The sequence below is a fragment of the Crocuta crocuta genome, unplaced genomic scaffold (assembly GCF_008692635.1).
Source record: "Crocuta crocuta isolate KB4526 unplaced genomic scaffold, BGI_CrCroc_1.0 scaffold130, whole genome shotgun sequence".
In the NCBI taxonomy this organism is placed as follows: Eukaryota; Metazoa; Chordata; class Mammalia; order Carnivora; family Hyaenidae; genus Crocuta; species Crocuta crocuta.
Window position 1 is genome coordinate 14504069 of NW_027527920.1, and position 16797 is coordinate 14520865.

The 16797-nt window shown below is 38.0% G+C and overlaps 1 protein-coding gene across 5 annotated transcripts in view; it reads right to left on the reverse strand.

Moving 5' to 3' along the window:
• RNF111 (ring finger protein 111) overlaps window positions 1–16474 on the reverse strand; it is a 91774-nt gene extending 75300 nt beyond the window's left edge. For 4 of the 5 annotated variants that reach the window (XM_077747897.1, XM_077747888.1, XM_077747885.1 and 1 more), the window contains exon 1: window positions 16114–16474. The gene's annotated coding sequence lies outside the window, so the exon portion shown is untranslated. Of the gene's footprint in view, window positions 1–15774; window positions 15970–16113 lie in introns of those variants that run through there. The other variant, XM_077747879.1, reaches the window with a different exon arrangement.
• Between the last annotated feature and the right edge of the window lie 323 nt (window positions 16475–16797).

Sequence of the window (16797 nt, forward strand, 5' to 3'; positions counted from 1 at the left end):
GATCAATGAACAGAATACAGAACCCAGAAATGGACCCACAAACATATGGCCAACTCATCTTTCACAAAGCAGGAAAGAATATCCAATGGAATAAAGACAGTCTCTTCAGCAACTGGTGCTGGGAAAACTAGAGGGCGACCTGAACCACTTTCTTACACCATACACAAAAGTGAACTCAAGATGGATGAAACACCTAAAATATAAGACAGGAAGCTATCAAAATCCTTGAGGAGAATGCAGGCAAAAACATCTTTGACCTTGGCTGCAGCAACTTCTTACTCAACATATCTCTGGAGGCAAGGGAAACAAAATCAAAGATGAACTATTGGGACCTCATCAAAATAAAAAGCTGCTGCACAGCAAAGGAAACAATCAGCAAAACTAAAAGGAATCCAATGGAATAGGGAGGAGATATTGCAAACAAGATATCAGATAAAGTGTTAGTATCCAAAACCAATAAAGAACTCAACACCCAAAAAACAAATAATTCAGTGAAGAAATGGACAAAACATATAAATAGACACTTCTCCAAAGAAGACATCCAGATGGCCAAACGCCACACAAAAAACTGCTCAACATCACTCATTATCAGGGAAATACAAATCAAAACCACAATGAGATACCACTTCACACCTGTCAGAATGGCTAGCGTTAACAACTCAGGCAACAACAGATGTGGGTGAGGATGCGGAGAAAGAGGATCTCTTTTGCACTGCTGGTGGGAATGGAAACTGGTGCAGCCACTCTGGAGAACACTATGGAGGTTCCTCAAAAAAATTAAAAATAGAACTACCCTATGACCCAGCAATTGCACTACCAGGTATTTATCCAAGGGACACAGGAGTGCTGTTTCAAAGGGGTACATGCACCCCAATGTTTATAGCTTCACTATCAACAATAGCCAAAGCATGGAAAGAGCCCAAATGTCCATCAATAGATGAATGGATAAAGAGGGCGTAGTGAGGGGCGCCTGGGTGGCTCAGTTGGTTAAGCGTCTGACTTCAGCTCAGGTCATGATCTCACAGTTCATGGGTTCAAGCCCCGTGTCGGGCTCTGTGCTGAGAGGTAGCTCAGAACCTGGGGCCTGTTTCAGATTCTGTATCTCCCTCCCTCTTTCTCTCTCTCTCTCAAAGAAATAAATAAACCATTAAAATTTTTTTTAAATAAATAAAAAAAGTTTTTTTAAAGATATAGTGTGTGTATATACGATGGAAAATTACTCGGCAATCAAAAAGAATGAAATCTTGCCATTTGCAACTACGTGAATGGAACTAGAGGGTACTATGCTAAGCAAAATTAGTCAGAGAAAAGCAACTATCATATGACTTCATTCATATGAGGACTTCAAAATACAAAACAGATGAACATAAGGGAAGGGAAGCAAAAATAATATAAAAAAAGGGAGGGGGACAAAACAAGAGACTCTTAAATATGAAGAACAAACAAAGGGTTACTGGAGGGGGTTGGGGGGGGAGGATGGGCTAAATGGGGAAGGAGTATTAAGAAATCTTACTCCTGAAATCATTGTTGCACTATGTGCTAACTTGGATGTAAATTAAAAAAATAAAGAAAAAAACAAAGTATATGATTCCATATATATTAAGTTCTAGAATAGGACAACCTAACCTAAGGTAAAGGCAAATTAAAACTGGTTATGTTCTACAAAGAATAAAAGGGNCAAACATACATTTGACAAAACTTAAATCGTACTTAAGATTTATGCATTTAACTATATAAATTTTACTTAAAAGCAAATAACAGTAGGGGCGCCTGGGTGGCTCAGTCAGGTAAGCATTCAACTTCAGCTCAGGTCATGGTCTCATGGTCCATGAGTTCAAGCCCTCCATTGAGCTCTGTACTGCTGGCATAGAGCCTGGAACCTGCTTCAGATTCTGTGTCTCTCTGCACCTCCTCAGCTCACGCTCTGTCTCAGTCTCTCAAAAATAAATAAACGTTAAAAAAATTTTTTAATAAATAAAAAATAAAAACAAATAACTGTAAACAAATATTCAACTCAAGTTAATGATATGGAAGCTGAATTTGTTTAGGGATATCTGCAATTTACTTCAAAACACAAAACGGGTGCCTTGATGGCTTAGTTGGTCAAGCATTTGACTCCTGATTTCGGCTCAGGTCATGATCTCACAATTGTGGGATCAAGCCCCACACTGGGCTCTGCACTGGCAGCACACAGCCTGCTTGGGATTCTCTCTCTCTCTGTACTCCTCCCATATTGGCTCTCTCACACACACAAAATAAACTCATAAATCCATAAACTCATAAACAAATAAATAAATCATAAAACAAACCACCAATAAGCTTGACTGAAGAGTGGTTAGAGGATTGAATAGACAGGTGATACAAAAACAGCAAATTGTTAATTACAGAATGTAGGTGATGGGGAAATGGGTGTTCACTGTACAATTCTTTCAACTTATATGTCTGAAATTTTTCACAATGAAATGCTAGAAGGAAACCATGAGGAGCAAAAGAAGCCAAACACAAAAAGTTCTAGAACAAATTAATCCGTAATGTCAAACATCAAAACAGTAGTTGCCCATGTCAAGAGATGGGTGAATGATGACAGAGGAGCAAGAAAAAACTTTCTAGGGTGACAGAATATTTTATATCCTGACTGGACTGGTGGCTACATGCATATATACATTTGCCAAAACTCACTGAACTGTACAGTAAAAACACGTGCCTTTTAGTGTATATAAACTATACCTCAAATTGATTTTTTTGTTTATTTATTTTTGAGACAGAGAGAGACAGAGTGTGAACAAGGGAGGGGAAGAGAGAGAGGGAGACAGAATCTGAAGCAGGCTCCAGGCTCTGAGCTGTCAGCACAGAGCCCAATGCAGGGCTCAAACCCATGAACCGTGAGATCATGACCTGAGCCAAAGTCGGATCCTTAACCTGACTGAGCCACGCAGGCGTCCCTAAATTGATTTCTAAAGTATGTTCCCTGTACCTCTCTCTGCCCCTCTCCCACTCTCTGTCTCTGTCTCAAAAATAAACATTAAAAAAAAAAATTTAGGGGCACCTGCATGGCTGTCAGTTAAGTGTCTGACTTCAGCTCAGGTCATGATCTTGCAGTCCATGGGTTCAAGCCTGACATCGGGCTCTGTGCTGACAGCTCAGACAGAGCCTGGAGCCTGCTGCAGATTGTGTCTCCTCTTTGCCCCTCTCCCCACCCTCCCTCCCTCTCTGTCAAAAATAAACATTAAAAAATTAAAAAATTTTTTTTAACATTTCATTTATCTCAAAAATAAACATTAAAAGATTTTAATTTTTTAAATGTTTTATTTATTTTTGAAACAGAGAGAGATAGAGCATGAGTGGGGAAGGGGCAGAGCGAGATGGGAACATAGAATCTGAAGCAGGCTCCAGTCTCTGAGCTGTAAGCACAGAGCCTGATGCAGGGCTCAAACCCATGAAATGGGACATCATGACCTGAGCTGTACTCAGACGCACAACCAGCTGAGCCACCCAGGTGCCCCAAACATTAAAAAAATTTTTTTGTAATATGTTCCCTATAGGAAATCTGGAATATACAGAGAAATTAAGCACCGCCATCACACCATACTTCTTTCTTCTGACAAAGACCATGCCCACTAAAAATAAAAATATACCGGGGCGCCTGGGTGGCTTAGTCGGTTAAGCGTCCGACTTTCGCTTGGGTCATGATCTTGCGGTTCGTGGGTTTGAGCCCCGCGTCGGGCTCTGTGCTGACTGCCAGCTCAGAGCCTGGAGCCTGTTTCAGTCTGTGACTCCCTCTCTCTCCCTGACCCTCCCCTGCTCACGCTGTCTCTCTCTCTCTCTCCTAGAAATAAAAAAAAAATAATAAAAAAAATAAAAATATACCTGTCTTCCTTAAAGAAAATACAGAAATACTGGTTAAGCCCCTGAATTTTGGAATCCTTTCTAAGCGGAGTCAAAACCAGCTAACTTTGGGGCACCTGGGTAGCTCAGCCGGTTAAGCGTCCAACTTCGGCTTAGGTCATGATCTCGCGGTCTGTGGGTTCGAGCCCCACATCGGGCTCTGTGCTGACAGCTCAGAGCCTGGAGCCTACTTTGGATCCTGTGTCTCCGTCTCTCTCTGCTCCTTCTCTATTCATGCTCTATCTCTCAAAAAAATAAATAAATAAATAAATAAACATTTAAAAAAATAACTAACTTAAATCCCTTCAACTCCATTACTGCTGTCTTTACCAAGTTATTAACTTTTGTATGCCTAACCTCTTCATCTGAAAAATGGAAATATTTACCTTAAAGAATTCTCGTAAGTTTTAAACAAAATAATGTACGTACATGCTGGCTTTTATTATTGTTTTTAAACGTGAAGAGTCAACTAACTAGCTTTTAGAAATCATCCTGGCAAAAAAAATCCACAAACTTCCCCTTTTCTTTTTTTTTTGGGGGGGGTGTGGGGGGGATTTGGAGGGGGTAGGCCTTCAATTCTCTTAAGTACACCTACCTCAAGTTAGTCTATCTTATTCAGATGAACCTCAATTCCTCTTGAAGATCAGATCAAAACCCTGGGGCACCTGGGTGGTTCAGACTGTGAAGAGTCAGACTCTTGGTTACAGCTCAACTCATGATCTCACGATGGTGAGATGGAACCTGCACTCCACGCTGACAGCACAAAGCCTGCTTGGAATTCTCGCCTTCTCTCTCTGACCCTCCTCCCACTTGTGCTTTCTCACTTTCTCAAATTAAATAAGTAAACATTAGGGGAAAAAAAAAAACTGAAGTGTTAAAGCATCCAAAGGGTGGGGTAACAAAATAAATACAAATAAAACAAAAAGCTAGATTAGGAATGATGGCAGCTGGCTAAGAATGTAGGATCTAATGTGGTGAGCAAAGCTGCCCAAAGAAACTATTTCTCCTTGGATAAAGTCCAACAAGTTTATTTAAATAAAATTTGTTTTTGCTCTTCCTGTATGATTTAAGTCAAAATATGTAAGCTGGAGAATATTAATTAAAACATGTTCTAAAGAATAAGAACTAGAGTCATAAGGGGGAAAAACAGACAGATATACTGACAGTTTAATGATTGAAAGTAAAGGCATGCTGAAAACTGTATTATGGGAAAATACCTCTGGATAGAGAGCACACCCATAATGTGAATTCAACAATGTGAAAACAAGGAAAAAATAATTTAAACCATGTAGATTATGCTTGCAATTCTGCTCAATAATTATATACCCGGAATGAACACAAGAAGATAAAATTTTACTATTCTCTAGTCAGTCTCGCTTCCCATGTGCCTCTCGTGATATGAGTATCTTGCTGTGCTGTTAGATTCTAATGTTTAGAGCTATTTATTTTTCCCACAACATGAACCATAAACACAGCCTAGCATTTCATCTAGTGTTTAACAATGAATGTGACTTGTTCCAATACTAAAAGAAAAACAGGATACATTGAACTCTGAGAGACTGTATGTCTGTATTTTATATTTTATGGGCAACTTTAGGGATTTCCAAGGTTATTCTGACTAAATGACATTTCTGTCTTCCTTGGGTCTGTGTACTGTGACAGCAAAGTGAAAATCCTTGTGGCAAGAAGGCTTTTTACTATAATAGTAAGCCTATTAGACAATTGAGGATACTAGTCTGGAGAAACCCAGGATTTACTATCCTCTATGCTAACGTCAGCCACTTTATTCAAAAAACCCTTTTTGGCTTTTTTGCTACTAGCCACTGCTCAAGGTCATAATTAAGAAAATAGGATGCTATTTTATTCCCCCAAAAGTCTCATATTCTGAATAAATATACTAATCTTAACCCCAATGTGAATTCCCAGATATGTAAGTCTAGGCTGGACATATTTACTTGTATAGTTCTGGACAATCTTTGGAGTTTTGGTTTCAGTATACATATGAGTTCCTCCTGTTAAAGATAATCAGAAAAAAAAAAAAAAAGCAACTGAAGGTTACTAAAATGACAGAAAAGAAAAAAAAACTTTTTTTTCCAAATAATTATTTATTTTTTGGAGAGAGCGTGAGCACACAGGCTGTCAGAACAGACCCCAACACAGGGCCCTAACTCACGACCAGGAGATCATAACCCGAGTGGAAATCAAGAGTAGGACACTGAACCAACAGAGCCATCCAGGCACACTGAAGAGAAAAAGTGTTTTAAACTGAAGCTTATTCAAGATAAAGGAAGGTGAGTCCAGTCCTTAGAGCTGCTATCTAGAACTGCTATCTGTGAAGAAAAATATTCATTCACATGGGAATAAAATGGGTAAATTCACGAGAATGATGTACTCTGTGATGGCAAATCACAGGATAAATACAAGTTATGTAATCCAAACTTTTTCCATCCCAAGCACCTGGGATTGGATCAGAATCTCAAAATGTTACCTAGACAACAGAAATTAATTTTACAGTAGTTTATTAATATTTTAGAAGATATACTGTCATCGATAATACATTAGTTACCATTTATTCAGTTTACTATTTTCATTTAACAAATATTTACTGAGAGTCTATTATAATGTCACCACTGTTATAGGCACCAGGATCAGCCATGAACAGGATATAAACAGACTGCTTTCATGAAAATTACATGCAAATGAGGACAAACAAAGCACAAGTAGACAATCAAGATAATTTTAGAAAGAAATTTGTACTATTAAGAAAATAAAGAGTAAAAGCTGACCATCAGTGGGCTCCTCACTAAGAAGCTAAAGACCTAATCATGAGAAGGAACAAGCCAAGCCACCAGTCAGCCACACCACACAGTGCTAAAGAGCATTCCTAGCAGAGAAAACAATAAAGAAAGATCATGTGACAGGAAGAGCCCTAACAAACAAGAAACAGACAACAGAAAGAAGGGGAGTGGGAGGAAAGAAAGATGGCACACAAGATGGATCAGAGGTGGTCAAGGGCCAGATCAGGTAAGGCCTGTAAGGAATCATGTGCTATGTTTTTATTTCATTTTATCCTCACTGAAAACTATTATCCCCAAGGAACCAAGGATTATAGAAAGTCAGGCAACTTGCGTAAGATCTGACACAAATATCTGGACCTTAATTCTTACAGAAGTTGCTGGTTTTGGTTTCTTACATTTTAAAGATTAAATGATAGTTATATAGGCCTTCATATGTTCACTCATGCCTTCAGCTCCCGTAACATTATTTTTATAGAAGATATTTGTACATTAGATTACTTAACTATAATTTCTTCTATTTTCCACAGAAATTTTTGGAACTTAGCCTCCACAGTGGGAGGAAGCTAAAGGTCTATTAAAATGGAGTAACTAAGGAGCACCTGGGTGGCTCAGTTAGTTAAGTGTCTGACTTTGGCTCAGGTCATGATCTCGAGGTTCATGAGTTCAAGCCCCACGTCAGACTCTGTGCTGACAGGTAGAGCCTGGAGCCTACTTCAGATTCTGCTCCTCTCTCTCTGCCCCTCCCCCACTCATACTCTGTCTTCTCTCTAAAATAAATAAAACATTAAAAACATTTTTTTTAAAGTAAGATCTCCTCAAGTGGAGAATAAGGATAAAGACAAATCAGAGGAATGGCAGGCAGGAAGGTGGTTATGAAAATAAGATGGTTAGGGGCACCTGGGTGGCTCAGTTGGTTCAACATCTGACTTCGCCTTGAACACCATTCAGGGGTTCGAGCCCCACGTTGGGCACTGTGCGGACAGCTCAGAGCCTGGAGCCTGCTTTGGATTCTGTGTCTCCCTCTCTCTCTGCCTTTCCCCTGCTTGTTCTCTCTCGCTCTCTCACTCTCAAAAATAAACATTAAAAAGTTAAAAAGAAAATAAGATGGTTAGCTGTTGTTTTTTTAACAATCAAAATTCTCTACATATTTTCTCATTTTTATATAGGTAAAGAAAGCAGTCTGTGTTTGACCTATTCCTCCTCTTTTCATTATTATGACAAAAAAAAATTTTTTTTAAGTATAGTTGACATACAATGTAACATTAGTTGCAGGTGTACAACACAGTGATTCAATCTCTCTGTTACGCTATGTTCACCACAAGTGTAGCTACCATCTGTCATACAACGCTATATAATACCATTGACTATATTCCCTGCTCTGTACCTTTTATTCCTATGACTTATTCATCCTATAGCTGGAAGCCTGTATCTCACACTCCCCTTCACCCATTTTGTCTCTCCTTTCCTCTCTCCTCTGGCAACCACGTTTGTTCTCTTATAGGGCTGATTCTACTTTTTGTTTATTCATTTGTTTTATTTTTTAGATGCTACATGTAAGTAAAATCATATGGTATTTGTCTCTGATTTATTTCACTTAGCACTATATCCTCTAGATCAATCCATGTTGTCACAAGTGGCAAAATCTGATCCCTTTTTTATGGCTACATAACACTCCAAAAAATGGCCATTTTTATCTGGTACTATATACAGTTCTTTAAAGAAATGTGATTTCACAGAAAATACGATAAAATCTGTGAGTCATTCTGTAGATGTTCTGCAATAAAAATCTTATATCACATGATTTTCTTCGCTTAATGACTACTTTGTATTAAAGAACACAGCTGTTAAAGTAGACTTACACTTTGTAAAGTGAACCTATTTATATGTGTACTTTTCCACATATTTAAACATGATTCTACCACTAAAAGTTGGGAAGAGAGCCCATTTCCATATCAACAATGTAATTTGCTCCTGGTATTTATCAAAAGCAAAAGTCCACATTTTGTTTAAATATGGTAAATTATATATATATAACTTTCTCTCAAATGTCCTTGCAATCCCCACTAAGTAAAAAAAAAAAATTAATTCACCAAAAAAGAAAAGATCTAACAGCAAGAAAGAGCAACAAAATCTTATCACCTGACAACAACTCCAAAAAGAGAAGAGAAAGAAAAAAGAAATGACTAAGATGTCATCAACGCTAATACAAAAATATTTCCTAAAACTGAAGGACATAGCCCTTGCTACCTCCATCCTCAGAAATCACCATTCTCCTCATCCACTCCACTCCAGTCACAACAGCTTCTCTTAGCCTTCCCTGAGGAGGCCAAGTATGCTATGCTATTTAATCTGCTCAGAATGCCTGTCCCCCAGATAGCCACAAGGATCTCACTTGTTTCCTTTCAGTCTGTGCTAAAAATGTTTCCTTGTCCTTGACACCATCTCCGATCATCTTATATTTAAAAAGCTAACTTCACTCCCATCTTCTTTTTCCAGCTCAGTTATTTCCATAATCATCATCTGTAAAATTTACTTGTTTTCCCAAAAGAGCCTAGTCTTGGTTTTCATCACTATTATGTGCCCCAAAGCTTAGAACACATAGTTGGTATTCAATAAATATATGCTGAGTTATTACTTAAAATAATCAAAACTTGTGACACAACTATATCGAAAGAAACGGTGAAGAAAGAAGTATGGATTTATTTTTCCCTAAGAAGTTAAAAGATAATGCAAAAGATAACTGGCACAGGAATGCTCAAAGATTGTGACCTGTGAACCCGTTTAGACTCTTAAAAATAATTGAGAACTTCCCAAAACTTTAAATGTACATTATATTTATTAATACAATATTAGAAAATAAAATTGATAAATGCCTAAAAATTTATTTTTTAAAAAAAGCAATAGTAAGCCTATTACATGCTAATATTAAGAAATATTTACATTTTTTCAAAAAAGAGAGTGGTACTGTTACACATTTTTGCTAATCTCTTTAATGTCACACTTAATAGAAGAAACTTGGATTCTTAAATCGGTTTCTGTATTCAATCTAATAAGCAATCCAGTTTCACAAAAATATGTAGTTAAAAAAGAAGAATATCTTGGGGCATCTGGGTGGCTCAGTCAGTTAAGATTTAGACTCTTGGTTTCGGCCTAGGTCATGACCTCGTAGTTCATGGGTTTGAGTCCCATATCAGGTTCCACAGCTAGCAGCACAAAGCTTGCTTGGGGTTCTCTCTCTCTCCCTGTCTGCCCCCCACCATCCTGCTTGCCCTGTCTCTCTGAAAGTAAATAAACTTAAAAAAAAAAAAAAGAACTTCTTTAATAACTTTGTCAGGTAAGTGTATATACTATTTTTTGATAGTAACCCAAAACAAAATTTAGTAAGTATAATTTTGTAAAGTTGCAATGTTGAATCTGATACCTTATCAATGAAACTTCTTATTTCATTAAAAATCTATTGAGATCTTGCACTTAAATAGATCTTTCACACACACACACACACACACACACACACACACGTGATTTTGTAATGTCACGCATTGGTCACATGAAAAGTTGGTCCACGAAGTTATGCATATCTTCCAAACACTGACACATTTCATTATACAAGAGCCAAAAAACCACACACACAAAAACACACAACCATACACAGCATTGTGTTAATATCACCATCAATTTCATCAAAAAGTTCCTAAGAAGCTGCCAAACTCATAGTGGCAGATATGTTTTCCAAAATTCTAATTTTTGCTTGAAAGCCTTAATTTTATCTTGGCAATAATCTGTCAGTTGTTTTCCATAAAGTGACAGGCTCACTTCATTTATTTTTGAGAAAATATACACAAATACCCAAGTTTAAATAACTATAGTTGGCCATTCTTTCAAGTAAAAAATACAGTTCCACTGAAACAAAAAAAATAACGAAATTTGCTAGTTCAGCCTGCAACTCAATCACACAAGTACTTTTTTCAAGAAAAGCATAATTTGGGATGGAGGAGAAGTGCCTTACAACACTCTAATTTTATCACATGAACTATTAAAAAGAAAAAAATGTTAAAAAGACATGTACTCAAGGGTCAAGATTAATAAAATTAACAGGTTTTACTGCTTTATAAAGGACATTGTTAAATGAAACTGGTTTTTGCTTTTTTCATGGTTTTCATTCTTAAAAGAAACCGGCTTTGTAAATGTGTAGTAATGAAAAACCTATTGACTAACAGTACACTTTTAGCCATTATCTTAATATGCACTGCAGGGCCAGCAGTTTTGCCCATCACCATGTTTGTAGTATCACTGCAAATGTCAACAGTTAAGTAGTGAAGAACTTAGTATTATCAAATAGTTTCATTCAACCCAGCCAACTTTCTGAAGCACTTGCAGACCCCCTCCCCCACAAGAGGCCATATTGCTGTGCTATATACATATAAAATAGTAAGAGGAACTATAGCTCCAGGAAAAAGAACAGAGATGGCAGGAAAACTTATTTTTCCCTCTATACCCCATGAATTTGGTACCCTTTGTATTGCTTTTATCTTTAAAACTTAAATATATATTTTTAAAAAAAATTGACATCAAAAGTAGTTAAGTAGACATATAAGCATACTATTTAGAAACATGAATGTAAATACAAGAAAAAAAAAAAAAACAACCCTGAGAGTTTCAGCTCAGGTCATGATCTCTTAGTTCATAGGTTTGAGTCCCACGGCAGGCTCTGTACTGACAGCTGGGAGCCTGGTGCCTAGAGCCTACTTTGGATTCTGGTCTCCTTCTCTCTCTGCCCCTTCCCTGCTCAGGATCTCTCTCTCAAAAATAAATAAACAGTTAAAAAAATGTTAAACCATGTACACGTATTAATTGCCTTTAATACTGACTGGTTAAAAACCATTCAAAATACTGTCTGGTAACTTGATGGCTGTCTTGGTTAGCACTGTCCTGCACCTAAGGCAGGACGATGGCGGCCGCAAAGAAGACAAAAAAAGTCGCTGGAGTCAATCACCTCTGTCTCCAACTAGTTATGAAAAGTGTAAGTATGTGCTGGGGTACAAGCAGCTGAAAATGCCAACAACTGCCCAGCCTTGAGGAAATCTGAAATAGAGTATTACACCATGTTTGGCCAAAAATGGTGTCCATTATAATGGCAATAACACTGCACTTGGTACAGCATGTGGGAAATAACTGCAGAGTATGCACACCGGCTATCATTGATCAGGTGATTCTGATATCCTTAGATATGCCAAAACAGACTGGTGAACAGCAAATCACACAAAATTTTCCTTTAATAAAATGGGACAGAGCTTGTTTTAAAAAACAAGAAGCCCAAAATACTGTTTAGAAAAATACTTACAAGTCAGGGTTAAAAGATAAATAAATGAAGCAAATACCCATACACAGGTGAAAGAATGGCTGTGAAACATTCCAAGTTGTAACAGTTAACTTTCAAGAAAAATGTGCATGTGTTTCCACTCATATTTGAAGCATTATTCTGTATCATAACAAAAAATCTCATTTAAAACGCTAGCTAAAAAGCAACAATTTACTCAGACTAGAATGTCAGATGACTTAGTTAAAATCTATGAAGTATGTACACCTTGTCATCTTTAAGTGACTAAACCCTCAACATATGCAATGTGACACAAAGTAAAATAACATTTTATTATTTCTAATTCATCTGATCCTAATTAAGATCAAATCAGAACTTATTCAAAAAAATAGAAATATAACGTTTTATAGTAAATCAATTACTACATTTATTTACTTCATAAATAAAGTCTTCATAGAAATATAAACCAACTATCAACATCTAATTTAAGTTTAGGTTTCTCAGAGGATGTCCTGATCCAGGAAAGAGAATATTTCTATATATAAACAGGTAACTCAAAAGCAAACTGGACTCCCAACTAAAAGGAATCAGGGCTCCTTAGAGAATAGCTGATTCCAATACTGAGACAGGAAAGATATAAGATGAGCTTGAACATCTTGTTGTGCTAGAGAGAAAGGAAATACAGTACTCATAAAAAATTAGCTATGTCAAAAAACACAGGAGCCAGGGTGGAGAGGCTCCCGCAGGACAAATGTGGGATAATTTGAGCATCAAAATAAGTAAAGGCAGTAATGGATTTATAATCCATTGAATAAAACAGGGAGTACATAGGTCCATACTGATAACATATAAAAGAGTGCTTCTTCCATACAACAGAAGGCCCATTGATAAGATAGAGGAGTTGGAAGAGTTTGAAAATAAGCATTCTGTAACCATCAAAGATCAATAGATCAAAAGATCAATAGAGGCAAGAATCATGAATGGATGCTTACATAAACATAATGTGATCATCCCTAACAAAATTAACATAATTCCTTGATATCTAACATCCATGATATCTGATATCCATTCACATTCATATTTCCCCCAAAGTGTTGCAAAAATGACTTCCTACAACTGATTTGAGTGAGGATTTAAACAAGGTCAACACATTACATTTGGTTGCTACGTGTAAAATATTTTTAACCTTTCTTTTTACATTGTCCATCAGGAATTACAGAAAAGCCTAACACTTACAACAAACCAAACAACTTAAACTTGTAGGTTCTCCAGAATCAAACGCAATCCAATGCATTTGTTGTTCCCTTTGTCTGCAAGAGTCCTCCAAATTATCAGTATGGCTGATTCTTTTTAGTAACTGATCACAAATCATCACCTCTAAAAAGAAGTTAGACCACTCAATCTACAGTATAGCTCCACTTCCATTCATTCTTCATTACATGGTCCTATTTTCTTCATGGCACTCACCACTACCTCAAACTCTTCTGTTTATTATGCTTCCCACAGTAGAATGACAACTCCCTGAAGGCAAAGTGCCTTCCTCACTGGAGACCAAAAACAATGCTGAGAACATGAGACATTTGATAAATACATACTGAGTAACTAAATAATAATGCAGTGCCCTTATTTAAAATGTAAGCTCAATTTAGTACTTGTTTTTAAACATGTGTAGCTCACTTGCATGTAATGATATGATTGAATACCTGTAGAAACCTGGGCCAACTCTTACCAAGAATCGGCAGGATCAGGAAAGAAAGAACAGAGGTGTAAGGCATTCAAGCATAATTCTGGACTTTAACTGAACAATTACAGGTTTCTGAAAGAAAAATTATTCAGGATGATTTAAAGAGCATTACCAGAAGTAAAACAAAGTTCCATCTCTTAGGATCATATGAGAGCTATTAAACCATATATAATATCTACAATGGGAGAGAAGCATTATCTAGAACAACAAACATGGCTGCCTCATGTTTTTTGGTTTTCTTCTGCCTAATATAAACATGAAGGGATTTATACCCTCAGTATGGCACTTCTTTCTAGGAACTGAATAATGATGAATACACCATTAAGTACCAAAAGAACCTAACTAAAAATATGAATCATTAAATTGGGACCTAGAGAAAACTAGAAAGCTCTCCCACACTTCTCATTTAACAACTGAAAGAGATCTGAAGCCAAGGATGGTCATCAATAAAGTCACCTATCAATTAACAGCAAGCAAAGCTAGATCTAAAATCCAGATCTCCTATCTCCAGCCTTATACTCTTTCATAAGATAATGTCACCCACAGAATGTTAATGTCAAGTTACTGACATAACTTTAATTACTATCATTTTTAATGCTGTCACTTTTTTCTTCCTATTAAAGTCCTAGCTCAAAGTGGGAAAAGTCAAAACAAGACACACAGACATAGACTTATGCTCTAAGTAAAGCATGTTACAGAAATCCCTCTTTGGCTAAATAATAAAACGTCTAAAAAATTTAATTGACTTGAGTCAGAGTTTTTAATCCTACTTTAAATTTTAAAATGAAAATAACGGGGTACCTGGGTGGCTCAGTTGGTGGAGAATGGGGTTTATCTTTATCTCGGGGTTCTAAGTTTGAGCCCCACATTGGGTGTAGCAATTACTTAAAAAATAAAGAGCCACACATATAAGATCCACCACCTCTGTAAACAAGGAGAGCACCTCCACTCTTCCCAGTTTTTCTTACAATATTGTTCAGACGAATTCACAAACACCATCACCAGTTTTTAGAATATTACTCTGAATCTCAGATGGCAAACAAATGAGCAGGAGAAAAATGTCATCTGTCCAAGGTTAAATGAGAAGAAGTGGGCAAAAGTAAAATAATTCAAGGCTTTAAAAATAAAGATTTTTTTTCAGAGTAAGAGGGCTTTTTCTCATCCTGTTTTGTTTCACAAACACAACCAAAGACTACTGTTTAGCATGAAAAGCAACAGTTTATACTGACATGAAAATGTTTACAAAGAAACATATAGTAACTATCAAAATGTAGCTCTTCACCAAAATAAAGCTGAGTAAAAACAGTATCACAGAACTTCCATGTAATATCGAAATCACATTCTAATATTTGAAAGCGCGCGCGCACGCGCGCGCACACACACACGCACACACACACACACACACACGAAAGGAAATGGGACCTCAGCTTTTTTCCCCAGGCTGTTCTTTTTGGTTGAAGAGGTCCCTAAACAAGAAAATTAAACATAAAAATACCAAGTAAAAAAAAAGTATGTATTAAGTCATGTTCAAAAGCTAAAACAACTATAAAATGAAGTCTATGTCAGCTGGCACCTTACCATTCCAGAGAGTTCTAAATTCATATTGCACATAAATCAAAAAACAGGAAAGCACACAATACAATGGAGCCACTTCACACTACGAACATGAACAAATTAAATGAATACCCTATACTTCCTGGTATTTTTTTAAGCACTAAACTTGGGACTTGCGTTAAGAAGTATCTGTAAAGATCTATTATAGCCTATTTAAAAACTATGGTGACAAACCTCTATTTCTACAGTACAGAACAGATATTTCCACTACAGCCTTGCCACTGTCTCTAATAAATTACCTAAGGACAATAATAAAATATCGAGCTTCTTTTCTAATGACCAAACCAACTCTACACAAATATCTGACGCGTCTAGATTTCTGCTGTTCCGCGGACGTTTCCTTGATCACATAAGAAGACAACTCCCTAACCGTCAGGGCTGACTTAACGCCCTCCAACACCCCGGGTGCGGGTTACCTTCATCGCTCCATTGTCAAATCGCACTCCCACGCCTCAGTCCTCAGTCCCCTTCCCAGACTCTAGGGAGAGTCCAAAGAGGGAAAGAAATCCCCTCACCCACTCTCCCTTACTGTGGGGTGTGGGTGTGTCTGTAGACGAATGCTTTGCTCGAACACAATTAATTCTACTGCGGAGACCCAGACCCTAAGTCACTATGGAGCCAGCAATAACCGGCCGGTCGCCGACCCCAGCCTTCCGCGGCCGCAGCCCTTCCTCTTTCTCCCCTCCAGGCCGGCCCCTCCCCCGTTGCGCGCACGCGCGGCTTCCAATCGATCCCCTCCCCCCTGGCCCCCTCACCTTAATCATTAGCTACCCTTTTCCCAGGGTCCGGGAATCACTGGCCCAGGAAGGAAGACAGGAGAGGGAAGAGGGGAAGAGGATGCGTCGAGAGCCAGTGATCTGCGCCTCAGATCTCGGCCTAATAGGCCCCTATAGTCAAGAGCTGCGTCTGTCACCGCCACCAAACCGTACGAGCGGCAGCGCCTGGTTCGGCCCACTTCACCCGGCTTGGGTTCAGAACGCCTGATCTGATCCCACAAGAACTCCTTCCCCGAAGCTGCGGGCGTTTCTGTGCTGCGCAGACCGAACACCTCGCCACCGTCGCCGCCACTGCTGCTGTTCTCCTGCCGCCGCCGCCGCTGCCGCCGCCTAACCAATCCCTCCTCTACCGAGCGAGCACGACACTCTGGGTCTTTACGACAGTTCGGAAAGTGAGAAAGCAGTAGCCTTCACGCCTCCATTAGTATCTGTTTCTGCGCTTGCTCAGATTCCTGTTTCTCAATGTCCCGCCCCCTCTTCTTCAGCCCTCCCCCTTTGTGCTTGCTTTATGAAGTCTGTTAGCGAAGCCGATTTCATAAAGCTCATTATTTTATTTTCCTTGGTGATTGTGTTCTACATTTAAGCAAAAATACTATTTACTAGCTAATTTTTTCGTAACTAAAAAGTACAATTAACCACAGAATTACTGACACTTAACAGTAC